This window comes from Anastrepha ludens, chromosome 6 (assembly GCF_028408465.1).
Source record: "Anastrepha ludens isolate Willacy chromosome 6, idAnaLude1.1, whole genome shotgun sequence".
NCBI lineage: Eukaryota > Metazoa > Arthropoda > Insecta > Diptera > Tephritidae > Anastrepha > Anastrepha ludens.
In genome coordinates this window covers 1,722,809-1,744,622 of record NC_071502.1, presented here as the reverse complement: position 1 = coordinate 1,744,622, position 21,814 = coordinate 1,722,809, and the positions used below count along the sequence as shown (strand labels likewise).

Genomic DNA, 21,814 nt, shown 5'->3' with positions numbered 1-21,814 from the left:
TTCACTTCGATTTGCAAGACCGTCCTCAGCTTATCACATAACTCTCCACAGATAAAAGGCATCGTTAGATAAACAAAAGAATCAAAAATTAACAAAGCAATAACAAATAGAAACACCTGCAAAAAGGCCAGTCGAGCAACTTATATTTCGCACAACTATTTATATTTCGCTTGAAAATGCAGCATATGAAAATAGGATTAGCATAGGAGAAGACAAATGCTAAAAATTAACTCTTAAAGCATAAATTTAAAAAATCAATTGGAATCCCTGGAATGATCTTAAACGCGGAAATTTATTTTATCACAATTTTACTTCGTTATAATTTTACCATCACTAATTCGCACTTCTTTCTTCTAATTTGCACTTTACCATTATCTGCATTATGACAGAATAGATAATTTGAACACCAAACGCCTTTGCCGTTGACTTTGCAAATAGTGTGTTTGAGCTTACCTTTTTTCTTAAGCGCATTTATTTGCATTAATCGTACCTGAAAAGTCCTAAAACAATTAAACTTGCTCTCAAATTCTCTAAAAAAAAATTTCCAAACATCTCAGCCTAACTTTAAACTATTACAAACTGAAAGATTTATAATAGGCTAGACAGTGTTAATAGGGAATGGTGACTTAATGCGGAATCATCTCAGGAATGAAGTGTAATTAATGCGGATTGACAACTAGACTTAATTCTCATAATACAAGTGGATTTTCGATGGCAACATTTCCGAAATTTGAGAACGTCATGAAACTTTTGAAGAGAAAAACAAGAAAGACTGGATGCAATGCTAGTTTTAATATTTTGGAGCAGTGTAAGTAAATAATTATTTCTTAGTATCAGGGCAGGTAATACCAGTATTTGTTGCCTTCGGTCCATCTTTTGATGGCAAAACTATCCATTTAGCAAATCTGCTGTTCACTAACTATATCACTGGCACACTACAATTTTAAACTGCGCCGGTAATCCCGATTAATGCCATCGTATGTCTAGGCTATAAGACACGGCACAACCGGGCATGCGAGACTTGTTACCATATTTTATTGCTTACCCCCCATGACTGCAAGTTGCATATCCCCAAGATTCTCTCCCGATTAATGGAACGCGGATTCATGTCGTCCTTTCTGCTTCATGCAGGTAGTGGGTTTTTAAAAGATGCCTTTTTTTTGCTATAATTCAGTTTATTACAAAATACAAATTTATTGCTTAGTGGGCATCGCTTCGCTTACTCGCTCCGAAACACTTCACTTTTTTGCGCTTTTACTTCTCTCGAAAACTAAGGAATGGCAGCACTGCTGACTAATAGAAATTTGCTGGCTTTTGCTTTCGTATCACGTTCTTTTCGTATTTTCTTGTTTCACTTTCGGTGAGCGGCTTATCAGAGTGTTTGTTGTTGCATTTGTCTTATTGATACTGGCGCGCACGCAAACAAGCCAACACACACGCACAACAACGCGACCATTTATTCCCCACACAGTAACAACTTCGAAATCTGTGTGGATGTAGGCGTAGTTAGTGTATGTTACCGCGCGTGTGTGTTAATGGCACATGCGCTGCTGAGATTTTTCTCATTTAATTTGCACTGTAGTTGACCGCAGGCGCTCAGAACGAAAGCAAGAGTAAAACCACAACGAAACAACTGCTTTCCCCTGCGGTGGGGCATTCGCTCGATGAGACCCACACACATAAACGCTACGTACACTAACACATACGCATATAAAGAAATAAGCACACCTTTGCAGCCAAGGGGTTGATGCTCCAGCACGAGTGAAAAAGAAGAGTCGCGGTCGGTGTTGCGTTGGCCACACTTATGGCGATTAGCTTACATTTGCATGTATAGGTATGTGCGCCTATCAGCTGCTTAGGTGTATTGCGAGTATAACACTAATTGTGCAAATGTGTGCATGCGCCTGGAAAGCCTGTGTGCGCCGCGCAGCTCCCACACACTGGGTCACAGCTCAACAACAATTCAAGAACCGATACATACACAAAACGATGCAGCGAGCCGGTCGCTGTGAGGCCTGGAATGGTTGTTGCGTTGCTTTTGTTATGATTTTCTTTGCCATGTTATTATGGTTTGTATTGTGCCAGCAACAGTTTCTTTCCATTATCACCGTTGACCCACCCCAAGCAACAAACAGTTTCCGCCAAATGCGGTGCTTCCAGGATTTTCTTCGATTATATGAATGAATGCCGGTGCCGTCTCGTTGCACGCTGCCTCGGTAAAACGAATAAAGAACGAATATCCGAAGGTGCGGCTGTTTATCAGTGAGTAGGACATCGCTGGGCTTCGGTATCCAAGAACAGCTGAGCGATTGGGTCGCTGTGTTGGCGTTGACTTCCTATCGGATATTTGCGAGTGGGAACTTTCCGTTGGTTGTTGTTGTGTTTTTAATTTATTTGCTCTTCAAACACTATTTTTCTTACAATATTCATATGAGCTTTACTTTCTCTGAAATAAAGATATCCAAATTATCTACTCGTTACTTTCCCAACTCTAAAAGTTTGTACCCAATATTCTCGCTCTTTTGCGACATCAAAGTCACCTTCTTCTTTAACTCGCTACACGGCCTCTCTGCACTTATTCTCCCACGTTATTTGGAAAATCGTTCGTTTCACTCGCTAGACCAGACACCCCCATTCAGCTTACCAATTGCTGTCCACTTATGTCCTTGTGCACTCAGCTGTTTCTGCTGCACATCCCTTTGTGCTGTTGCTACATTCCCTTACTCTACAAGTGTATGTCGCCTTCCTTCGGTCGCTGAGTGCGTAAGCGTTTTCCACCAGCCGCCCTACCGCCAGTTTAAAATTCAATGTCATTGCGCGCTGCCGCACGTTTTCCCTCCCCTCCGAGACTATTCTATTTCCTACTTTTGCCCTTCTCGTATCAGCTGGTTTTACTTATCGGCTAATTCTACTAATATCGGATTTTCTGCGTTACTTTGTTCTGTATCCTCTTTTGCAATTGCCTATCATCCAATACCCTTGCGGTCATTCGTTCTGTGTACATATGTTTCATATTTCTTTTGTGCCTCATTTACTCGCACCTAGCACAATTTTCTAGTTATTTAATTTACTTTTTTTTTCTTCTTAATTTTATTTCATAGTTCTGTTCCAAGGAGGGGTTCAAGCCAATTCGCTTGCTCTTCAAAGCCTTTAGTACTGTTTTTCTTCCAACTCTCTTATATTTCTCCATTCAAATTCTCTTTTGTACTGCAACTGATTAAGAGGGGGTTCATACAAAGTTGATTGACCTCTTCCTTTTGGAGGTTTGTATACGACCAGTTTCAGCCAACCTAAGTACATTCCTTAATAAATCTTGATAAATTAACTTGTCTTATTTTATTTTTATTTTAAAATTGAAAAGGCGTTACAATATTTTAGACTTGATGTTCGGTATTTTCGTTATCGCTTTCATCGTCATTAGAAGTTTTAAATTTTTTGGATGGTTGACCATTCTCAGATGTCAAATTTATAGATTTAAGTTTTTCAATGTCAATATCTTTCAGCGGAACGTAGCCTAAGAAATCATGAGATACATCCAAAGAAATGCCATTTTTTGATATTTTGAAGCCAGTAAACTTTATAACGCTCAACTCGTGCACTGAGGTTAGGTTAGAACATGGTTGGTCTGTACGACCTTACAGGTCCGTTGTGATACCACTGTGCTACACGGGAATCTCATTTACTTTTGTTTGTGGAACCATTTTGTGGCTCTTATGAGGCGCAGGATTGGTCCAGTCCCCACGATAGACAGTTCCGTAAGAGAATTGAAAAACTATCTACCTAGAAAACCTGCTCTGATTTTAACTAAGGCTAGACAATTGTAAAGGAGGTGCTCAGCTGTTTCTTCCTTTTCCTCATCTCTACAACAGTATTCATGGGAGAAAACTTCTACTCTCAAGGAATGCCTGCCAAATAGCCAATCACCGGTTATTCAAGCCACGACCTTCGAGAAATCATTTCTTAAGAGGCTAAGCAATTCCATTGTCTTTTTCTTGTTTATTTGCGGCCATAGTATAGGCTACTATGTTGCTACTGTTACGCAAGTATCTTCTATCATCTCTCAATGACCTATTGGCCCCCTGCCCTTAAGATAGTTGTGCAAGTTTTCTCCATCAACTTTTAACTTTTTCTCTCTCTCTACTCTGAGCTCCATAAGAGTTGGCGTAATTTTGACCGTCGGGACTTCAAATGTTTTATACCAAATAGATTTGAATTTGAACTGCTTATATGAACACTCGAACCTGTGATGTGCTTAATACGCAGTTTCTCCAAAATTTCCCTAAAAAAATTCCTCCATTTTGCGATGCCAGGTTATTCTTGAATTCATTGGAATACTGCCTTAGACCACTCAGCCCTTTCCGAGTGCCACTTATACTGAACTGTTGGCAACAAAATGGAGACCCGATCTCTGCCCTCTAAGCGTTGATATTATGCAGAATTGTTTTCGCGGGAAAGTCTTCCGAATTACTCGCGCAAATACCGAACATGTTTCCAATGTACGCAAACTCAATTGGTGTTTTGTAATTATGTTGAATAAAATTTAATGTCTTCATTACGTTCTCGTTAAATTTTTAAATTTAAATAATCTTATAATACTTCGATAAAGTTTTCGCAAATTTCTGACACGTTTAGTTATCCAAACTGTAAAATACTAAATGCAAATAATGTAAAATCTACACATCTGGCAATTATGAGCACGTTCCACAATACACCCTGTGTCCTAATGATCCATTCTAGCATCCCAATTCTACATATTCAAAAACTTCGCCTAATAAGTTTTGGTCAAAATAATAAATTCAAGCTATTTTATTTTTGTTTTTGACGTGATAACGTCTTATAATTCGATTTAACAGGCTGCACGCACGAAAAAATGTGTCGTTACCTTGCTCATTGCCGTTACCTTGCTCATTTGTCGTTGCCTTGCTCATTGCCGTTACCTTGAATGAACTGCAAGCGATAGCGCGGAACGAACGACAAAGCAAACAAAGCAAACGAACGGCAACGTTCGACATCTTGCTCTCTCCTACTTAAGTGAGCGTATATATGTATGTATATGCGCATATGTACATATATAAATTCACGTATTTGTATGTGCATATGCCTTCTTATTGATTATTATTAATTTGATTCACTTGAAGAATTTAAAATAAAACCAAGTTTGTTAATAATACCTGTTGTTTTAATGTTATTATTATTAATTTTTTTATTATATATGAAGGAAAAAATGTATGGTAATATAATATTTACCATATACCTTATAAGATATGTTGTATACATGCATATCCATATACAATTTCGCGCAATTTGCAAAAAGAACAAATCTATATGTAAAGATGCATACAAATCATATGGGCATATCAAATATACGAATCTATTCCGTACGCAAGCAAATGTAAGCTAATGTGCTTGAACTGCAAGCGAGAGAGCTACTTGAGTGAGCATATATATGTATGTATATGTATGTATATGCGCCTTTGTATATAAATTCACATACTTGTATTTGCATATGCCTTCTTCCTGTGTGCATGGTAATGAACCATTTCTCTGTTGAGAATAGGACGATGATAGAAAAAGTAGAAAATGAAAGGGAGTGTTTCGAGTGTAAAGTGTCTTGAAAAAGGCAAATCGATGATGGTGCCTCTTAGTGTTGTTGACTTATTAACCTCTGATGCACAATCGAAATTGAAGATATCTTTCATGAATTTGATAAATGTTTCGTAATTTTCCACGTTTGTGTAAATGTAACTTGATCAATTCCATTGCGATTCCTTCTACCTCCTTCTCTATATCCATACAAAATATCTATCAAACAAATAAAATTAAAATTTTGTTTTGAAAATTGCAACCATTCCGTCAATATTTTCTTATGACGTTGTCACGTTAAACTATCGTCAGTAAACCGACTTTACAGACAACCTCTTTTTTAATTTTCATAGATCTACAGGTATTTCAAGAGTTAATTTTGATACAGTTTACACATTTGGCGGTAAAAGTGGTGTCATACTTCATGAATCTAAGATGCTATCGAGCTGAATTGAATGTATGGTATAAACATGTTTGGGGCCATACCATACCGATTATTCGTTACCGGAACGACCCGGATTTATCTCCTGCATTCCATGTACATAAATGAGGAACGTTTACGCTGCTACAATAACAACAACCCCTATACTTTTTATGGGAATAGCATCGCTTCAAAGAAGCAGATGCTCTGGTAGCTGTAAGCATTCTGACTCTTCTTTTTGAGTTGGAAAATTGTAAGTTGGTGATTATTGGTTGTGATCATAACTCATTTATAAGAGTGCCCTCATGCCCTCATATTGCTCTTCACGTAAATTGATGTCCTCGAATTGAAATACTAATAATATTTATAAGCAAATATCCCATTAAGCACAACTTTAATCTAGATCAATTATTACAAATTATACATATTTACATACACACATAGGTACAAATGTTTAATGAGTGCTTGCTTCTGTAGTGGCTTCAATTTTCGAAAATAATAAGAGATAGAGTGGCAGGGGGTGATTCCACAATAGAAGTAATTTAAAAAAACAAAATACAAATCTTTATACCTACGCTGAGCTCGGTCTTCAAGCAGCGGCAGTTTGTAACTTGCCACATGCAGAGGAGAAAAATGCAGTAGAGCAATACAAACACACATACATGCCTAGGTATGTGTAAATGAACTACTAAATTTTCATGTATCTATGTATAAAAAGTATATGAAACTTAGTATGTACGTATGTATGTAAAATATAAGCCCATATGTAAATTGTTCATACACAGAGGCATCTACAATAATGCCAATTTGAAGCCTTAAAGAAGTGCGTCAGGCTACCAACTTTTGAAGTAAATGCCCCGCAGGAAATCGAGTCGACTGAAGACTACGACAGTAGTAAAACAAATGCCCATTGGCGCCTGTTGTAAGACGAAGCCTTAGAAGTGGTCTATGTAGCAGACCGTCATTCGGCTCTGAGCAAATTTGATAAGTTAGCTGATGAGTTGACTTCAGTTGGGATTTGTTTACAAAAAAATTGAGATTATGTTAATAATATACGAAAAAATCAACCAAAGACACTTCGTTGGTATCTGAACAGCGATGGAATAAACGAGTGTGTAACTATGTACATGTAAAATGGTCGAGCAGAATTCGGCTGCCGAATCTCCCTAGTGACGTGGCAGCCAAAGTTCCCCTCAAATTTGTTTTCCCACCATAGAATCAAGCAAATCTTCGCGCACACATATTTTTACCTCTCTCTTCGCTCTTCACACCATTCAACTCTCTTATATGTTTAACTCCCGGTAGAGCTTCCTCGTAGCAAACGTTGGACCTCATTTTATTCTCCATTTTGTCGAGCTGTGTTGGCTAAAAGCAGAAGCGAGACTTAGGTAGCGAAATGCAGGCTGACTGTGAGTTTGCTACTCTCTGACGCCGAGGTTTCCTTGATGATATTAGACGTACGTGCGCACTTTGCACCTTTACTACCACGTTTCAGGATTCGGCGAGGTCATTCAATATTAATCAGTTGATTATGGATTTTGACTGTCGGACCACAGATCCCTTCCATCAGCGCGCGGTGGGACACAAATGAGAGAGATGTTGAATATGCACACCCGCAGACCCTGATGTGTTTTATTTAAGAATACAGCCGCTAGCGATCGCACCTATCAGTGAACAGATACTGCAGGTCTTAATAAGCCTCAAGGTGAATATATCGGAATTTGCATCAATTCGAACCAGCCTTATAGGAACTCGTAGCCATAGAATTTTGTTTTACAATTCACCGACTAGTAACTGGCACCGCAAGAGCACAATAATTAATTAAAGTATGTACATATGTATGTCTGGCAGGGATACTAGTGTGAAATTAGTGCGCAGGCACTCATTCATAAAAGAACTGGTATGGAACTAGTCCTGTTTCGAGTTCACTTTTCCACTGCAAGCTGTGTATACAAGAGTTCTTCTATACATACCCTTAAGAACGGATGCGTATAGATTTTTATGTGTGCGAGTACATATCGACTAACAGTAAATCAAGACTACTCTTGCATGCAACTAACTCTCTGCACTAGGAAACAAGGCAGTCGCGGATATGGGTTTGTAAGTATGCAGTTATGCAGTAATGTAGTTATGGTTACTAACTGTGCACACATGTGTGGCATGGCACGAACAACAAGAACAAGAACAAAAACAAAAACGTTTCCTACAACAATGCCAAATTATAATAACAATAAAGCAAAACAGAAGGAACATCAGAAAACAAAAAAATCAGCTAAAAAAAATTTCATGTGAGTTCGGAAAATATAAATCTGTAATTTAACTTATAAACCTTGTCAGTGCTAACCAAACAAACCCTATGATTTTCCTCACATATTTTCATGAATATTGAAATTATCCAAGTTAAGATTTTTATAGCAAAGGGCCCACAAAAAATTTTATAAGTCTAGAAAAATTAAATTTTAGAAAAAAGTAGTAGAAAAAAGATAATAATAATAAAAATTATTTTTCTGTGCGAAGAACGATCGCTCCTCCACAGTTTTATTTATTTCCTGATTTCCTCGCAATAAATTTGAACATTATAAAAGAAGTATTCCAAGCACTCCAAATATAAACAAAATTCTTTGGACTAAAAATCAATGGAAGCAAAACTAAATACCTTGCAAGATTTAATACGCTGAGAAAAGCGCCAGACCTTACAATTGGTGATCATAAATTTGAAAGCTTGGATAAAATTAAATATCTAGGACTGCTTCTCAGTAGACCGGGGGTAGGCTGCAAACAAAGCATATTTTGCCCACGTTAAACTGTTAAGGCCGGCGGGCCAATTAGATGTCCTAAATTCAGTAGTTTTCGCGAAGCGTTGTAGGATGAGAAAAAAACAATTAGCCAAATGAAGTTTTGGGGATAGTTTAATATATATTTGAACTAAAAAAAAAAATTTTTACAATCTCCAACAATATATTGTAAGCCGAGTTATCAATAGATTCCCAGAGCGCCTTGCCACTGAAGTATCCAACTTCTGTACAAGATACAACTTGCAATTTTCATCTGAAAACAAAAAAAAAAAAAAAGATTATTAATTTTGATGTAATTATCTTCGATGTGAACTAAGAAAATTGGGAGAAACACGTAAAATTCGAATTTTTGGGGAAGGTAGAAAAAAAAAGTGGTTTTTCAAGGAAAAAAAAACTCTTCAACTGGGTAAAAAAAGTCGCTTTTTGGATGTTTTTTTAGTTCACATAGAAGAGAAAACAATACTGAAGATAACGCATTTTGAATGAAATGGATAGCTCGTTTAGTTTTTTTGCAATCGTGTACATAAATTAGGTAAAATCGTGAAAATGAAAAGCCGAGAAAACGCGCTTCAAAGTCAATGGTCAATGGGCGGAGCACTACAACAATAAGCGCACGGTTGCTCGACGCCGCACTACGCTCGGCTCTGTAGCTCTGCAAATACTTGGAATTTAACTCTGAAAATTTGTGTCTTATGTTCTTGAATATCTAAGCTATTGATTTCAGGAAAAAAAAAATCGATTTTTTTGACCTTTTAATTGGCCCGCCGGCCTTAAAACGCAAACTCTTGAGTAGAAGAACGAAAATCAAAACATATAAAACACTGATTCGAGTAGTGGCAACATATGGATGTGAAACGCGGACACAGAAGGCCTATCAAAGAAAGTAGTTTAAATTACAGATTTTTTCCTTTGAAAGATCGAACCAGATAACTCGGAATACAATTTTGAAATATTTAGGTCACGAGAACCCTCCTATCGATAGTACAGCGCTTAGCATGCGTGTGCATTACGGTGGAGGCAGAGCTTGATCTTACAAGGAAATGTGATCACTATGAACATTGAAACGTTGAGCATTCCCAAGAGATGATATCTCAAAGGTCGTCAGTTTTAGAACAAAAATTCAAGACAGGCAAACTATTGCACCCCTTCTATTGAGAGGAAACGCCAGCAAAATACTGGTATAGGCGTTGGGATATTTGGCCTCAAACCAAATTTGAAGTTTATGTCATCTTTCATCCCTTGAGTTTGAGTCCTCAAAGGTATTGTAGTGTATAGGAAGATTAAACTTATTAGGAGTATGCAATTGCACTCAACCCATACGGATCCCGGACCACATAGGCATAGCCGAGAACGATAGAGCGGATGTATTGCCTATTCATCCGCCATAGCCGAATGGGTTGGTGCGTGACTACCATTCGGAACTCAGAGAGAACGTAGGTTCGAATCTCGGTGAAAGACCAAAAAGAAGAAAAAGTGTTTTTCTAATAGCGGTCGCCCCCTGGCAGGCAATGGCAAATCCCCGTGTGTGTTTCTGCCATGCCACCAGGCCAAGTCTTTTCTAGGAGGATGTAATCATAACATATTTAAACATCTCATAAGTATCTCTAGGGACTGCTTACTGACATTCTGAATGGTCAATCCGTATCTCTTCAACTACACTGACGAAATCCAGGGCAAAACACATTACAACTACTGGACAGACAGACAAAAGCTAAACGACATTCATCGGGAGACACATACCTTCTTCCTAAACTCCCGATCTCTGAATGCCGCTATCGGAGTTCAACCACCACCTATTGCAGCTCCTTCGCGAGACCCGCGTAACTTAACCCAATTGCGTTCTGAATACGGTAGCAGGTTAAACTCCTACTTATCCAGAATCGACCCCGACATACCCAATATATGTCCAGCAGTGAAGGCACACCGCACGACACTAACCACCTATTCACGGCTTCTTGAATGCGGTGTCATATCGAGAAGAAGAAATAAATATCTTCACCTGGTACAGTTGGAAGAGAAGCACAAACGCATAGACAAACCCGGTACCATCCTAGATTTAATGAACAGAATTGGGCTTGGATTAGGTTTCGTGAAGGATAGAGTAGATTACAAAACGTACAAAAAGATTCCAGAGTACGAAGTATTTTACAGTGGAGGTGTAAACAGCCATTCATTCATTCAACTTCTCATTTCGCTGAGTTTTTACATCTTCAATTTCCCAGCATTTATATGGCACTTTTTTCTCGAAAAATGTTTAATGTGCCACGACTTCAGATTTTTACGAAATTGTTCAGCGAATCTTTTGCCATCGCCTTTTTCTTTTCTACCCTTGCTGCACATGCAGAAAAGAAGCAGATGCAGCGAAGGAGCATTCCGGCGGCAGTAAGTCACAGTTAGCACACATTAGTCCCCGCAGTCGCAGGCATTGAAAGAGGCAGTAAAAAACAACCAACCAGTCAGCCAGTAGGCGTTAAGCATATGTTGCATCAATGCATCGAATGGCCCCGGCCACGACGACTGCGATCACGGCTCACGCTTGTAACTTGTAACGCATATTGCAGACATGTGTGTCACATTCACGCCTTGAGTGGCGGAGCCGCCGTAGTGAGTGTTGTTGTACATAACACTGATGCATACCGTGTTTTATCTTTGTTTTTGTTTTTTGCCTCTGTAGGTACACAACATTTGCACATGCGTAAGTGACGGGCAATGTGTGCGTAATGAACTCAGAGTCGGGGCAAAGGAATCCACCTAAAAAGGACTAGCTAACGGCATATATGCCACGGAGTAGAGGAAATAAGAAGTGCAAGCAATTAATAGCAAATACCACAAAAAAAAAAAAAACAACAACATTGGTTGCAATAAAATAACAACAAATTGTGAAATGCTGTGTTGTGCTGACGTCTCCAAGCTGTTCCATTGGTCTTTCTGCAATAAGGCACAGTGCAACTGCCCTCACGCAGCGTTTGCATTGACTTTTGTAATTTCAGCCACTCTTAGTAGGAGCCTTAACATATAAGCGAATGCATGTGTATGTGGTTTCAAGCACATGTAGGTACATACCAGGTACCTCCCTTTGTTCCACGGAATGACCACAACCGCCCGCATATCCGCAAAGAATTCAAAGTTAACGAGCGATTGCCACAAAATCCTTAATGATTGTAGTGCACTGATACTTAGGAAAACTAAAGTCTGTCTGAGATCTTTGCAGTGACTCCCGATTTGTTCATGGAATTCTGCTTCCGATAAAAGATGTTTCATTAATCGCATTAAAACCGCTGATATGCGTCATTCATCAAGTAATGTGACGAGTGGTTTCACGAAAAAATACACCTGAATGAAATCGCTCATTGGGAAATGTTCTCCAGAGCATATCCGAAATATGTAATCGAACACCAATATCATTTTTCTATCAAAATCTCTTTTATTTTTTTATTTAGTTCCCGTTCACTTCACGCATTTGTACCACATTTTGCTGTTTTTAAATGAAAAAGATTTACAGAGGTGTTTAAAATATTTAATACTTGCTAGACCACGTCGAGCGTATGCATGCAGAAGCTCCAGCAAAGAATGTGTTCAGATGACAAGTTAGAAGGCAACGACATAGGGGAAGACCATGCCTCCGATGGAAGGATCAAGTCAAGGGACCCTATCCTTGGTGTAACAAATTGGAGAAGGCGCGCGCAAAGCCGAGACGCCTGGCAAGGCTTGCTGCAGTCAGCCTTTATCTGGTAACGGGTTGTGATCCTTGAAAAAGACTCATGTTTGGAAATAAATAATTGTTGCTGAGAGCCAGATCTAGAAAATGTGGATAGCGGTGAATCAATTCTTAGCGTAGAACTCGATCTTCAGTTACATGTAACGAACTCATAGTTCCACTAGCCGGCTTTAATTGGCAATAGCAGGGCCTGAAAAATTTAAGGTGAGGAAGCTAATAAGCTGCGGACTTAGCAATTCAACTAAGAAACCATTATGTGATAGAATTTTTAACTTGGAGGTGTGGAAGTTTGGTGGACCTTTTTCGAAAACTTTCGGCTAATTCTTTGTAGAAAAAAAGCAAATTATTTCTGGTAACATTATGCGAATGGATGGTTTCGTGTCTGTTGAGTAGACTTCAGCATTGATATGCTTAAACAAAAGCAAACAAAAAATTGGCTTGTCGCAAATATCTGGAATCAGTCTTCTTCTAGGCCCAACGACCAGACAAGCAGATGCTAACTATGAGAATTGATAAACAAAGCAAGTATTTTAAAGCGTCAGACAGGATCTACTCCGCTACCAGAAGAAATTATTAGAATCAAAGGCCAGCGCTAAACTCTTCTTCTGCTTTTCAACTGTCACATAGGTGTAATATTCTCGATCATCTCCATATGGAAGATATCTAAAAGACGTGAGGCTTGCTTGCGACAAATGCTCACATATGTATGTATGTAAATTCATCACTTACTGAAACATATCAATCAGAAACTTTTCCATAATTCCAAAGAAATCTTCAAAACTTATTTCGCTTAAAATATATTTGTATGTGTTGCATGCGTGACCACTTTTTTAGCCTGCAGTCACTCTTAATTACTTTACAATTACGAATTCGAAATATTAAGGACGAACCAAATGACAAAGAAGCGATTCGAGGTGAGAAAGACAACAAAACAAGGGTACATAAAGAAGCACAAAGAATAGCAATGAATGGCGGCATAAAGAGCAACCAATCCAACGATAAAACTCATCATTTAGAGAGGATAATCGCTGTAATATTCCACGAAATCACCCAATTTTCCAACTTACAAACAAGCTAAAAATGTCTGTCATTTCCCATTTCAATGAATCTGCACCATCTTCTTCTGCACTCCAATCCATCAGTTGGAGGCAACTCGAACGCTCCTTTCGTTCTTGATTTCCGTTCTCGTTGCTTTCGGTATGCGTGTGGTTTGTACGGATTCCGTTGGCTGGTAATTAAATCAATTTTATTCCTTATACTTCCACACATAATTAGAAAAAAATATGCAAAGTAGCGTTTGGATAAGTTTTGAAAATGAGAAATGGGGAAATCAACAGATACCGATATCAAATACATATCAAAGTACAAAAAACTAGAGCCAGGAAATCTAAGAAGAACTCGGGTGTGTGTGTGTGGCATTTTAGACAAATTGAATAACGAGGAGAAAAACGCCTACGCAACATCCGAGGCACCTGTCTTTCTGTTATCACACTTGTGATGGCAGCCAAAGGAACCTGACATAAAGTTTCAAATAGTCGTACACAGAGAAAAAAATTTGAAAAATTTTGAATAGTCGCTAATGACTGGTTTTTGTTGTAATTAATAGTATAAGACATCATAAACTGCTAGGGAATAGTGCTAAATTATCAGCTAGCGGCCGACTAATGTTCTGACGCTTTAGCTAGATTACCGAGATTTGAAGACAAGAGAAGCAGAGGCTACTTCGACAGGCACAAACTGCCACACACCACTGTCTCACTTAATTTTTTGAGCGTTGAAGTTGCACGTGTAGTGTTTTTTGGTCAAAACTTTGGTGTTCTCATTGAACAAAATCAACTGCCTTTTAATAAATAATATCACAATCCAAAAATTTTATAAACATTTTACTCACCACGAACATGAAAGAGGAGACTGTACTTGTTCAGAGGGTCGCACCTTTGTTTTATGGGCGATTCAAGTTTCAGCATTTTGTTCGAATGTATAATTGATTTATTGAAAATATTATGCATAAACTCACTTCAAATATAATTCCTGTCCTCAGACTTCTACAGTAGAATTTAACGAGGAATTTTCTGTAGTACATTTCAACCCTAAGGGCAGTACTTCCTTCGTAGACTTTCCTCCTTTGATTTTCTGTAGAAGACTCTTTCCATATTCATCTGACAAGGAAGGAACGCAAAAGTTTCACATTCAATGACATTCTGATACCCATGTCTGATGTCTTGAGAGGTTGTCAACATTTTCCTTGTATTCTGGATCTGGCTCATTCCGTAAGAATCTCATTATTACCCTATCCAAAAAAAAGAAACGCATTTTTCCCATATCATTTAGTTTATGGTGAAATGTCGTATGCTCCGCAGTTTCCGAACAGAATACGCTTCCGACGTGGAAAAACCCATTACTAACGTGATTCCATGCAGAGAAAGTCTTGAAATAATTATCCCAGAGGCAGCAGTAAGCTAAATAATAATAAATCGAGGAAATCAAACAAAATTTCAAGTGTAACAATCATTCAAAGCACAAAAACAACTCCAGGTAGTAAATATATGGGATTGCTTTTCCCATTCATGAGCTGGCGGGCAGAGTGTGGGCGGAATAACAGCGAAAACATTTTTACGTTTGATTGAAATTGAAAAGGGCAAACGTGCAAACGACCTAATGGAAGATGGAAATTTTAAGCAGAGAAACCAAAGTAGCAGGCAAGCAGGAGAGAAGCAGTTCTGTGACAGTTTCGACTTGAAGTTGCAAGGTGGCGGGCGAGTAAACAAAATCACCGTGTTGAAATGCGGCTGCTGCACAGCATGGCTACAAGGCGTTCGTGCACACACACATACATAAAAACACTGCCGATTTGGATTGGCTATCCGCGTTCAACGATAAACCGACTTAAACTGAGACTTGTGGGGTAGCACTAAAAAAGCAAACAAAGATTTTCCTTGCGCAAATTTCTTTCTTTTCTCTTTTTTGTCGAGGCAAACTTTTTTCTTGCTGCTTTGTTGCTTTCTTTTGCAAACGTATTTTGCACCATTTTTACTCTCAACCGCAAGTAATATAAACACCGCCAGAAAGCGACGGCATTAGCATGACAGTCGTCCTGCCAGTGTGGCGCGTTGCTGAGCAGTCAGTCGTTCGGAAAATCTGTTGCCCCAAAAGTTGGATGGCTTGTAACGGTGAGCGACAGGTAGTGAGCAATGACACCAGTAGACATCCGGAAAGTGCTTTGTCATACACTCGCCTAAACGAAAAGATTGATGGGAAACTCATGAATTAATTTGAGTTAATGGGAAATTAATTTGGAATTGAGTAAATTAAGCGCATTCGCTGGGCAAATAATGCTTTGCAGGTAAACATACCCTGAGGAGCTTTTAAGTACCACAATTGAAATGAGCGGATATCTAAAAGCAATTAAGGTACGAAAAGCTATCAATAGTTGAACTATTGGACTTTTTTTTCCACGCCCTTGAAGTTTTATTCATTCTCGCTTGAAATTTTACCAAATTTTTGAACTTTAACCAGTGATTTGGAGTTAAGTCGACTTTTCTAGACATTCTTTCTGGTTCTGTGGACTTTGTCATGATTTTTCCCGGTTGCGGTTAAATCGGCTTTCCCAAATATTCTATCTGATTCTGTGGACTTTGTCTTCAGAGCTCGCAATGCATTTTATCTCGAAAGCTTTGGAATTAGGAGGAGTTTCAAACAATTAAACTTCTGGTCACCTTAACTCTGATTTTTGACTTTTTTTCTCTAATTCAAGTTTTTTTCTGATTTTCTCGATTTAATCCAACAAGGATTTCAACTATGCGGGAGTCGTTTGAAAAGTCCGTGCAAACATAAAAACTACTTAATTGTTTTTGGTAAGCCTTTTCTATTTTTCGACATAGTATTTTAGGCTTCTACACTTCATCCAAAAATTGTTCGAGTTTGTTAAGCCCTTCCGAATAATAGGATTTGTATAAGTTTGAAAAATAGTCATTCGTTTCTGGAATCACCTCCTCGTTTGAATAAAATCTTTTTCGCGCCAGCCCTTTCTTCAAATTAGGAAACAAAAGGAAGCTCGAGGAATCCGAAGGAGCTAAGTCTGGAGAAGAGCGGAGATGTTAACCGAAATGCAGCCCCATTTCCATAAATTTTACGACCACAACAGCTGAGGCGTGAGCTGGTGCGTTGTCGTGATGGAAAAGGAAAACCACTCGACTTTCTCGATTCAAACGAATGTCAAACACAAAAAAATAGACAAAAACATAGGCACAGTGACCGCTGGGAAATATATATATTGGCTATTCAGCCTAGCTCCTCCTCCTATTTGTGGCGTGCATATTTATGTTGTTTCACTCCATTTTTAAGCTCACTCTGAACGGCAGATATTTTTATGCGGAGCTTTTTCAAGGCAGAAATACACTCGGCGGTTTGCCATTGCCTACCGAGAAGCGACCGCTATTTGAAAAAAACTTTTTCTTCATTTTGGTGTTTCACCGAGATTCGAACCTACGGATTCCGAATGGTAGTCACGCACCAACCCATTTCGCTACGGCGACCCCTGGGAAATAGTGGGTGCAAAAATAGGGTTTCCCTATAATAAAACCTGCTGTTAATAAAACTAAGGTTGCCATCATTTCTCGAGAGAGAGCACGAATATACCTATGAAATGAGACTTTCAGCTATTAGCCCATAGACATCGCTAGAAGTATTTTTAAACCTTCCCAAATATCTAGATTTTTTTCGTCTGTCATCTGTCAACAATATTCAGTTCATTGTTTGTTACGTCTCATTCAACAATGCATTTTTGTCGCTCTTAAAAATGTAGAATTTCGTACCTTCAAACTACGATTTGCGGACATCGTTGATTTTCTGTTATCAATTGAAGAAAAACGCTTCTCAAGCTCATCGAATGCTTATAGAAGCTTATGGTGGGCATGCTCTAAATAGAGCACAGTGCTTCAGGTGGTTTGGAAAATTCCGAAGTGGTGATTTTAGCGTGGAGAACGAGGGCCGTGGCCCGCCACCGAAAAAGTTTGAGGACGCCGAATTGCAAGCATTGTTGGATGAGGATGGTGGTCAAACGCAAGAAATGGTGGCAGAGCAGTTGGGAGTGACCCAAAAAACCATTTCCAAATGTTTGAAAAACATGGCCATGATTTTAAAGGTCGGAAGATGAGTGTCGCATGAACTGAGAATGTGACAATGCACCGCCACATCGAACAAGAGCGACCCGGAAATTGGTGGGGACGTACGATTGGGAGCCGCTGGTGCATGCGGCTTACTCACCAGACTTGGCGCCTTCCGATTACCGTTTGTTTGCATCGATGGGCCACGCACTTTCCGAGCAGCGCTTCAATTCTCATAAAGAAGCCAAAAAATGGCTCGATGAATGGTTTGCGGCCAAAGACGGCCAATTTTTTTGGTGCGGCATCCCCAAATTGCCTGAGAGATGGGAAAAATGTGTCGCTAGCGATGGTTATTATTTTGAAGATTAAATTTGTAACCATTTTTGGTTAATAAACGTTTGAAATTGGAAAAAAGTCTCATTTCATAAGTATATACCTATGGCAGTATTTTTAAGATGAAGGATGATCGGTAAGTATGAGGTATGGCAAAGAAAGACTTATTTATTAGAGGCGACCAACCAAATAACGCTAGTGAGAGCCACAAGCCGATTTTCGGGTTTGAGAGAGTGCATGCTTCAAGATTGAAGAATGTAAAATGACGAAATGCAACAGAGATTCACCTTGTGAGAATATAACGCGTAGTTCTATACTCATTTTTACACCACTTTCTAAACTCTAAAATTTCAGAAGAGCATTTCCTCCTCGTTCACCAACCATCACTCATATATACATATGTACATCTATGGCCTCTTAGACTAATCTGAATTTCTTATTATCAGTGAATCTTATTCGCTGCTAATATCGGCCACACTTAGAATCCGGTGCCTTTTCGCACACACCTACAAACATAGTTTTAATCTGGCAAAAAAATTTGATAAATTCAAACCGATAACTGTTAAATCTAGCATCAATGGAAAAAAAAATGGAAGAGGAATACAAATTCAAGGAGGAGAGCAGAAATTCCATTCATAAATAGCACTTTAACTGCACAGCGGCAAAGTTACTAACAAAGAGTGTCTAATGAAATTTTAATTCGACATTTCAAGGTAAACGCGCGCACTACTTCAGCCGTCAGGTATCTGTGACAGGAGCAGAGGCAAAAAATTGGGATTGGGCATGATGGGCTGGATGATAAAACGTGAGTATACACACATGCACAGGTGGTCCCTACAAGCATACATAATAAATATATTTACGTATATGTATTTGCGAAGTAAGTAGGCAGTCGTAAACCTGCAGGCACTACGCCAATGTTGGTGGACGCACGAGAGGCAGTAAAGTGAGCGGCCTGGTGAAATCACTTTTGTAAATTTCATGAATGATACACTTTTCCCACTGAGTTGAAGCGACCTGAAAGAGCTTTGGCATAAAGGTAAAAAATATACGAATTTAACGTAGGCTGTAGCAGGGCAACATTAACTAATTAGAGAAATAGAAAGAACAAAGAGCGAAAAATGTCTCACTGAAGTGCATCCCTTTCTATGTGTATGTGTGTACAGGTAGATTTCCATTTGTCAACGAGTTGCTTAAATGCGCTTCAAATTATTTTGATTGCCTCGAGTTTCTGATATGTTTCAATGCCACACATTTTTCAATGTAGCATACACGCTACTTCGCCTTGAAATATGCAACATCGAGTTTTTTAATCTTTTTTCTAACTTCATGTATTGCTCGTGCATCGTGAACTTGTATGAATGGTAAAAGTTGTTTGCTTTTGAAATGAAAGCAACAGATTTAAGTTGCAGAGAATTTGCAAAGGTGTACATGCGTGCATGTGTGTGTATTGTAAGCCAACATATAAATACTTTACATAGATTAATTTCAAAATGCAAGAATCATGTCAGTAAGAGATTAAACAATAGCAATTTAATATTCGAGCGAGTTTCAGGAGAAGTATCTGAGGGAGTTATCTCCAGCCCTACAACTGTAACACTTCTAGTAATTTTGTACAAAGGCAGTTTCGACGCACTTTGGCACCAGACCTCCACGCACGTGATACGTAAAGTTACGAGAATTGCTTCAAGGCTTCCCCACAGTCGTCGAGAAATTCATCCTCTAAAATGAGTATCAGCAGACAGTCAAAGCAGGTTGTTCTGTATTGAGATTTGAATTTTTTTCCTGATAAGACGAAGACGATTTCCAATGCAACTAAACAAAGTAGTCGAAGACGAAGCGAATCTAGCCTCGAAATTTTCCACAAGGAGGGGTTGAGCAGCAGAGCAGATAAGGAGAAGGTGTTAAGACGATTTCACCTCCTCGTGATAATTCCAAGTCACACAGCATGTATACCTCGTGGATAGTGTCCTGTGAGCACACGCACGAAATTCGAGAACTCAGATTTTGTCAACCTCAGCAGATCCCTGGAATGCCTCCGATCCACACTTGACCAGAAAGATTTTGCGACCTTACAAATTTGTGTACTTGTCCAGCACTCGCTATATTAGCGCGAAGCTCATCTTTCTAGGAGCAGGTCGCAGGTGGTCAAGGGTATCCCAATCCTCTCCCTTAATGGGGAAATGATCTCTCAGGTCGCTTGTTGGCCAGCTCATCCACCTCACAGTTTCCCGCAATATGAGCAGCAACCCAGATGAGCCTTACGTCAAAGAATGTGGATGCAATCGAGAGTGAAGCCAGGTATTGTCTGACCAGTTTCCTACAGCACCATCATTCAACCGAGTTCCATAATTGCCACTTGGCTATCGCAGTAAATATTTACTTTTTTGACAGTTAATACGCAGGCCAGACCAATCAGTACTTCTTTGATTGCGACTACCTTTGCTTCAAATAAACTGCAGTGATTGGGTAACCTGAATTTAAGTCTGTCTTTAACTTCTAGACAAGCACATAAAGCGTTTTCCAATAACAGGTGTTATTTTGAATAGTATTGCGCTATCGAGAGACGATAAACGATTTTTTATGGCCGGAATTGGATGGTATTGATCTGCACATCGTTTATTTTCAACAAGACGGCGCTCCGTGCCACACAAGCAAAGAAACCATTGATATTTTACGAGAAAAGTTTCCGGACCGTGTTATCTCTCGAAGAGGTGATCACAATTGACCACCGAGATCTTGTGATTTAACACCTTGTGACCGTTTTCTTTGGGGTCACGTGAAAGAGAAGGTCTACGCCAACAGTCCAGGGTCGATTCAAGACCTCAAAGATGGAATTCGTGAGGCTATCGAGGACATAGGGCCGACACCTTGTAATTCGGTTATGGAAAATTTCATGAAAAGGATATTGTCCTGTAAGCGTAGTCGTGGTGGTTATTTGCCTGATGTTATTTTCCACTATTAACGGCATACCCTCCTCTTTATAATGAAATAAATATCCGATCATTTATATTAAAAAGTAGCATTTTTCTTTAAATATCAAAATATTGGAAAACCCTTTATTTAGTTTTTAGACGAATTGCTTGTACGATGCATTTTTCAATATAATAGCATATTTTAAGTCTTGTTAACCTGCATTCGCCTTCAGTTTACGATTTAGATTTTTACCTATAAAGCTATCATGAATCGAAATTTCGCAAATTATTTAAAACGCATAACGTTCTCGTATTCTATGGACTATCCGAGCCATAGATATTTCCAGTACCGCACTTGAGGAAGATAAATATTTCATCGCTCCTTAATCTAATACTAACACGCGAACGTTTCGTATGGACTTCTAGCTAAATATCAAATTTCAAGCGTTACCACGTGCGTAAAATTGGATTTTTTAAAGCAAAAAGCCCCACAAATGTCACATTTCCCATGCTCCTGTAGACCCATACAGCTATCAAGTTTATTTAAGAAAGCACCAAGCGGCTGCCAAAGCCAAGCGACGGAAATTGAAATCGAAATGAAGTTAATAAATAAAAGGCAAATATAATAAATGGAAAAATGAGCACACAAAAGGAGGATGCGTAATGGGACTAGTGAAAAGGGCAGGCAGTAGAACGTTTGACTAAGCGCCACCGTCACACGGAAGCAGAATGGTTATAAAATGTTTAAGGCACTTAAAAAGACTCCATCAACCGAAAATCGAATTGAAATGCTAAGCGAAACAAAGTGAAGCAAAAGCATTATGATTGCGGCAAATGCGAAAATGCGGAAAATGAAATTTCAAAGTATGTCAAAACGCTATAAGCGAAGAATCAAAGTTATATTTGATACAGAAAAAACGCTCAAGAACGAAAAAGTTGCTAAG

General features: G+C 38.9%; 1 protein-coding gene across 15 annotated transcripts in view; it reads right to left on the bottom strand.

Moving 5' to 3' along the window:
- LOC128867489 (myocyte-specific enhancer factor 2) overlaps nucleotides 1-21,814 on the bottom strand; it is a 205,278-nt gene that overhangs the window by 54,143 nt on the left and 129,321 nt on the right. The window lies entirely within an intron of this gene.